At 53.4% G+C, this 7,045-nt stretch overlaps 1 pseudogene; it reads left to right on the forward strand.

Moving 5' to 3' along the window:
- Nucleotides 1–2,449: 2,449 nt before the first annotated feature.
- On the forward strand, nucleotides 2,450–2,850 carry LOC101645102 (annotated as a pseudogene).
- The last annotated feature ends 4,195 nt before the right edge of the window (nucleotides 2,851–7,045 follow it).

Genomic DNA, 7,045 nt, shown 5'->3' on the forward strand with positions numbered 1-7,045 from the left:
GAAATGCTACGTGCAGCGGCCACGCGGCCACAGGAGGACCTCTTCACAAAGCCACGCCGCGTAGACGGCGCTGGAGACGGTTCTGTTTGCGATGACGCCGCTGTGGACTCCTTGGTGAGGGGCACGGTCTGCAAGGAAGCTTGGCCAAGCCTGAACTAAAGAGCCCTGGTGGTGCCGCGGGTGAGCGCTCGGCTGCCAACAGAAAGGTTGGTGGTTCGACCCCCAGCTGCTCCGTGGGAGAAAGACGTGGCAGTCTGCTTCCCTAAAGCTGACAGGCTGGGAGACCCATTTCTTCCTACTCGTGCCTATCAGGTTCCTAGGAGTTGAAACAGGCCCGACAGCAGTGGGTTTGGGATTTTTTTTTAATAGTTTGAATAGCTGGGGGGAGGGGTGTGAGTAGAATGATTTTTCTTTTAATAGAGATCTTTTAATATTGGCAAAACGTCACTGCAGGTCTTCATTTGAAAAGAAGAACCTGGAATTTAAATGTTAAGCAACCAATTAATCCTAGGGGCAGGTGGGAGGCTGGGGAGAGGGGCTCTCAGCTGCCTTTAGGGAGCAGAGCTTCTGCCAGGGAGGAGGAAGAGGAGGAAGAGGAGGAAATGGGGAAGCCAATATGGCAACGGGTGGGCAACATGACAAATATAACTATTGTCACTGAGTTGGACATGTGAATATTGCTGAAATGGCAACCAATTTGTTACATATAGACCCTATTTTACCACCAAATCCACTGCCTCTGGGTCAGTTCTGGTTCATAGTGACCCTCCAGGATGGAGTGGAACTGCCCCTGGGGGCTTCCAAGGCTGTAAATCTTTATGGGAGGAGAAAGCCTCATCTTTCTCCCTTGGAGTGGCTGGTGAGTTTGAACAGCTGACCTCTCAGAAGCCCAAAGCAAAATCCACTATGCCACCAGGGCTCCTTGTATTTACCATGGTGGGGGAGGGGGAAAGTCATGGCCTTCCAATCAAACCAAACCCATTGCCAAGTAGATCCTGAGACATATTTTCCAAAATTCCCACTACCTTTCACAGAAACTGAAGGAGCCCTGGGGTCCAGGGGTGAAAGCCTTGGGGCTGCTAACAAAGGTCCGTAGAACCTGAATGCACCCATCACTCCCTGGGAGAAAGAGGAGGCTGTCCGTGTCTGAAGATTCATAGCCTCTGGAACCCGATGGAGTTCTACTCCGTCCACAGGATTGCCAGGAGCCGGAATCGACTGGGCTTGGCTTCTAGTTTTAATAGGAATTCTGTATCCCTTAAGCAATCACACCTCCTTTCCTGCCTAACAATTAATACACTTCTCTCTCCTGCAGCCCCCAATAAAAGCTTTACTTTATTGCAAGCAAGCAAGGGAGTCAAGTGAGTGAGGGTCCCCCAAGGATCTCCCATCACTGAGCAGGACTGCCAGGTCCTAGGTCCGTCCTTCTGGAGCAGAGAGGAGGATTGACCAGCCTGCCCTCTGTGGTCCATGCTGTGGGTCAGGGCCCAGACCCCTGCTACGTGGAGCGGAGGTAGCAAATGGTTCCCTCTGTGTTCTTCAGGGACTGTGGAGCATACCCACAGGGCTTGGATTCCAGCAGAACTTCTTGATGGGCAGGCCCATGCCAAACTGCACTCCTGCCAGCAGCACTCAGCGGCCCCGGGGAACCGAGAACGTGTGCTTCAGCCTGATGGGTGGACAGAGGTGGCGGACACTTCTGTCTCTGCATTTGCTGATTCTAGGTATTTCCTCAGTGGGATGGTCCAGTCCTTGGCCTTTCATCTGGTTTGTTCCACTCTCTCGGCAGTTTCATCCACGATGCTGCATCTGTCAAGCCGTGCCTTCTCTTACACTCATTCCGCTGGATGTCCCGTAGGTTCATCCGCTTCTCGGATGGCGAGCAGGTGGGCTGTTTCCACCCTTTGGCTCCAGTGGCCAGGACTGCTGTGAACATGGGCGAGCGGCATGCTTACCTGTGTGGGTTGCTGCTTTCAAATTGCTTGGGTGGATAGCCAAGAGGGGGGGTTGCTGGGTCATGTGGAAGCTCTAGGCTCAACGTTTAAAATTTTTATTCAAAGATCATTTTACTGAGGGCTCTTATAACAAACAATCCACACATTAACTGGTTCAAGCATGTTTGTACATATGTTGCCATCATTTTCTAAACATTTACTTTCTATTGGGCCCTTAGTATCAGCTCTTTAGGTTCAACTTTTGAGGGTTAATTTTAATCTTTAAAATACTTATCTGGTGCCAGGGGCTTCAGTGGAGAGGAAATGTTTTGAGAATGATGAGGGCAATGAATGTACAAATGCGCTTTGCACAATTGGTGTATGTATGGATTGTGATAAGAGTTGTATGAGCCCCTAATAAAACGATTACAAAAAAAAATACTCATCTGGGCGGCCCCAGCAGGAGCACCGAGAAGCTGTCCCAGCAGCAACGCCATGGCCGGAGGACCGCCTGCATGGACAACCTCATGGCGGTGGGACCTCTCAGGCCGCGGCCATTGTGGGCTCTAAGGACTCGCCCTCTGTCTGGGCCGCTGTCCCTGGGAAAACCTTCGTCAACATCATGCCAGCCGAGGTTGGAGTTCTTGTTGGCAAAGACCGGTCAAGGTTTTTCATGAATGGGCTGACACTTGGGGCCCAGAAATGTTCTGTGATCCGGGACTCACTGCTGCTGGACGGGGACTATACCATGGATCTTCGCACCAAGAGTCCTGGCGGAGCCCCCACCTTCCACCTCACTGTCACCCTGACTGCCAAGATGCTGGTCCTGCTGATGGGCAAAGAAGGTGTCCACGGTGGTTCGATCAACAAGAAATGGTATGAAATGGCTTCCCGCCTGCGGCGTTCCCAGTACTGACTTCGTCTGCCCCTTCCCCCCACCACTTCCCACTGCTTTTGCAAATCCCCCACACACCCTGCCCATACACACACACACAATTTTTATTTTTGGGGCCATTACCCCATACCCCTTATTGCTGCCCAAACCATATGGGGTGGAGGTTGGGGCTGGATGGACAGACACCTCCCCCTACCCATCCCTCCTCCTGTGTGTGGTTGGAAAACTTTGTTTTTTGGTGGGTTTTTTTTCCTGAATAAAAAAAGATTCTAACAACAACAAAAGAATAATACTCATCTGGATAACGGAATCGTGCCATGTCCCCTTAAGATGTTGTGTGTAAGGCACGTGCCTTACCCTCTCGGCCACGTTCCTGCCCTGCTCATATGCCAGGCCACAGGAAGCAACGGTTCTTCGAGACGAGTGAGGCCGATTCACGCCACCAAACCCTCCCTAAGGGAGCAGTGCCCCAAGTCCACTGCAGACTTGTGAGAACACTCGAGTCTGAAGATCCGCCCCCTGGAAGTGGCATCGCTCCTCAAGCGGGGAGGAGAGCCCTGGTCCAGACACAGTCCGCCTGTCTCCCTGCCCTGCTCAGGCGGACGCACAGCGAAAGCAAACGTGAGCCTTGGGATTGCATCAAAATCAGGGGGGACAGGGGCGAAGTGGAAAGACAGCTTTCTAAAGAAGTTCTTCCATTTCATAGCTAATAGTCGGAGGTCATCTGACTCAGCAGACGACATGGAGACCAAGGATGACAGTATGCAACGCATGCGTGTCAATTGTTGGTTTTGTCACAACCAGGTCGTTTGGGGCAGGCTCCATGGGACAGTGCTTCTCTGTTGCCTTGGCATCTGTGGAGCGGTTTGGAGGTTGGGCATGTTGGAAAGTATGCTCATCCCCCCCCTCCTCACTCACCTGCACCTGGGCTGGGAGGCTCACAGCTGGGTTCCTGGGAGTCTCAGGCTCGACTTGGTCTCTCCGATACAGCAATGGCAGGGTGGCCAGCAAGGATATGGATTTTCAGTCTATGAAATCGGCAGTGTGGTGCCCGTTGGTGGCCAGGGTAGGGAGAAAGCAGGGCAAGAGCGTAATTGGGCACAACCGCATTTGAGAGGGCAACTTGGACATCAATATATTGCCAATGTTTCATGTTCCAGCATTCTGCACGGCTAGCAACTTTACCTTCCGATGCCAACACATCTCGTACGAGGTCAATGGCAGCACTCCTTGCATGTCTTTGCCCCAAACCCGAGCATGGGCCTGTCACATAGAGGAGACTGCAGGCAAGCTGGGGATCACCACAGCGCCACCGTTTTGCTAACCTGGTCCACTGTCAGCCCCTGACATGCATGCTCAACCTCCTCACCCCCCCAGGGCCCAGGTCAGCACTGGTTAAAACGCCTGGCTGTGAACAAGATCCGCCGTGGGAGACCTGGGAGTCTGCTCCAGACAGCTATGGTCCAGGAAACCCTATGGGCCAGTTCCACGCTCTCCTGTAGCATCACCGAGGGTCAGAATCAGCACAGTGGCAATCCATTAGGGATGGCCCTTCCCAATAACACTGTCAGTGCCGCCAGAAGAAACTGAATTCTTACTGCCCCCTTGCGCCCCCAGCTCAACGTCCTTCAGGATGGGGCCCAAGCCCCACTACCTACTTACCTGCTTGCAGAGCCTCACTCTGTGACTTGTCACATAGGGTCTCCGCAGGGGCCCCTCCCTCCTCCCTCCTCCGGCCCTCTCTGACCAGCCTAAGACACCTTCCCGCTCAGACCTGCAGCCTGAGGGTGTGAGGGGGCACCCAAAATAAACCAGAATTTTTTTCAAAGCTATGTATGTTAACTTTTTTACAAAGCAAACTTATCAAAGTACTCTCCATTATACTTACATTATTTCTCAAATCTGTGATTTCATTCTTGGAAACAGTTTTCAAACTCATGTTTGGATGGCTGACATCACATCCCTCCTTTTTTTGCTTCACCTTTCTATGTTGTAATCACTGTCTTTTCATGTCCTTTCCCTCTGCATTCACAGAAACAAAAGGAAGTCTCCAAGAGACAGGTCAGGTGAGTAAAGTATGTGGGACGAGAGGCATGCTCTTTTTTGCCAAAAACTGGCACACAGATGGCTGCATGAGGAAGTGCATTGTCATGGTGGCAAAACCAGTCCCCCATCTGCCACAAATCAGACCTCTTTTGTCATACACTGTAACACAATCTTTTCAGAGCCTCTCAATGGAAAGCTGGATGAACGGCTTGACCTGGTGGAATGAACTCCAAATGCACTGCGAGTTGACATTTTCATCCTTTCAGGAAGATGACGGATGTCCAGAACAAGGTTTGGCATCAACTGACATTTCACCTTTTTTGAAACGAGAAAACCACTCATACACTTGAGTTTTTCCCACAGCACTGTCCTTGTAAGCTGTGTTCAACATCACAACAGTTTCTGCGGCATTTTTCCCAGGCAGGAAACAAAATTTCACAGCTGCACGCTGTTCTCTTAAGTCGGCCATCACAAAAAACAAACAAACACGAGGTTTGCGCGAAACGGCTTTTATGAAAAAATTCACTGTGACCAGAGAGAACCTTCTTAGGGGACCCCACTGGGTGCACTAACTCAGAGCGAGTTACACCATCCTTGTCTGGAGGGGAAAATGCATATTACAAAAGCTCTGCTCTGCCAGCGCAATTCCGTTTTTGGGGGGTACCCCTCGTAGGTCTGTGAAAGGAGACCCTCCAGGAGAGGGACTGACCCCGTGGCTGCAACATGGGCTCGGCCACAGGAAGGACTGTGAGGTTGGCGCGGGATCGGGCAGTGTTTGCCTCTGTGCACAGGTCACTGGGGTCCGATCCGACTCGGCGGCACTAGACAACACGAGTGTTTGAAACCCCCTTCCCACAGGACTGTGTCCACCCTTCGTGCTTCTGACCACGCCACTCAACTGTCCTGTGGATCATGACTTGTCTTCCTCCACCAACCCACCAGGCTTCACCAGGGCAAGGCTAGCTCCACTCGCCTGGCCTCCCTGGCTGAAGCGACTGCACAGTCCACAGCAAGCAGAGATCCGTTTGTGCTTCCTGACACAGGGCCTCGCTAACTGGGCGTGAAGGAACCAGGTGGTAAGGAAAGGCCTGCTCCTGTGTGTGTGAATGCCGTCAGGAGCCTGACTATCCTGGACCACGGCGGCTACCAATCAGACCAACACATTACCTGAAGGTTTTCAAGTCGACTGGGGTTGGAAGACCAGGACATGCCGAATATGGAGTTTGTGGAGGCCAGGAAAGGGGTCCCCCTCTGCCAGCCCTGCTCTTGTGAGCCACACCGCACCTCCGTCTCCACCCTCTTCACCAACCAAAGGCCCCTTCCCACCACCCTGGCTGCCGTTCCTCCCCCGTCAGCACCTGACAGCCCAGCTCTCCCCACCAAGAGGAAGACAGTAACTCTTCTGAAGCTGGCTGGTGGGTCCCCACCCAGCTCTGTGGACCTCCCTAGAGCCTGTCCCAGTGGACGGGAGACTGGAACACTCAGTCCTGTGCCAAGGATGTGCTGCCCTGGAGAGACAGTGAGGGCCATCGGACATGCAGTGCTGGCCCCAGTGTAGCAATGTCATCGACGTCAGCCTGACATGGCACCTGCACATCACCAACGCTGCCCTGCTCATCTTTGATGAGTCTGCTGTCGGCAAGGATGGCCCGACGCTACTGGCCACGATGATGCGTATGGTACACAAGCCACTGAAGATCAGCGAGGCCCGGCTGACCAGCCTTGACACACCGCCGGGCTGTCGAGAACTGCCAGTTGACCCTCACCTCCACAGGCTAGACCACCAGCCTACAATGCTGGACTGTGACAGCATGGCGCTGGGGACTGTCGCACTCTGGCCTTAAGGAGGCCATGGACACTGCCTGCTGGCACCATGCTGGCGGTGGGCAACCCCCTGCGGAGGGCTGTATGCTAATGTGCATTCATGGAGGGGCGAGGTCCCATCTGTCAGTCAGGTTGCAGCTGGATGAAGCCTCCTGAGGTGTGGCCTTTGTAGAAAAATGAACCCGGGAACCTCCCTCTCATCTCTCCCCGAGAGCTGAGAGTCCTGCCAGGTTTCCACTGGCCTTGGGTTCCCACGACTCTGCCCCCAGGCCTCTGGGCTTCCTGCGGCACCGGCCCGGCCAGCACCGGACTGAGGGCTGGAGTTCGGACTGGGCTGGGCTGCCTA

The sequence above is a fragment of the Echinops telfairi genome, unplaced genomic scaffold (genome assembly GCF_000313985.2).
Source record: "Echinops telfairi isolate 266 unplaced genomic scaffold, ASM31398v2 ScPeMD7_7;HRSCAF=31, whole genome shotgun sequence".
Taxonomy (NCBI): Eukaryota; Metazoa; Chordata; class Mammalia; order Afrosoricida; family Tenrecidae; genus Echinops; species Echinops telfairi.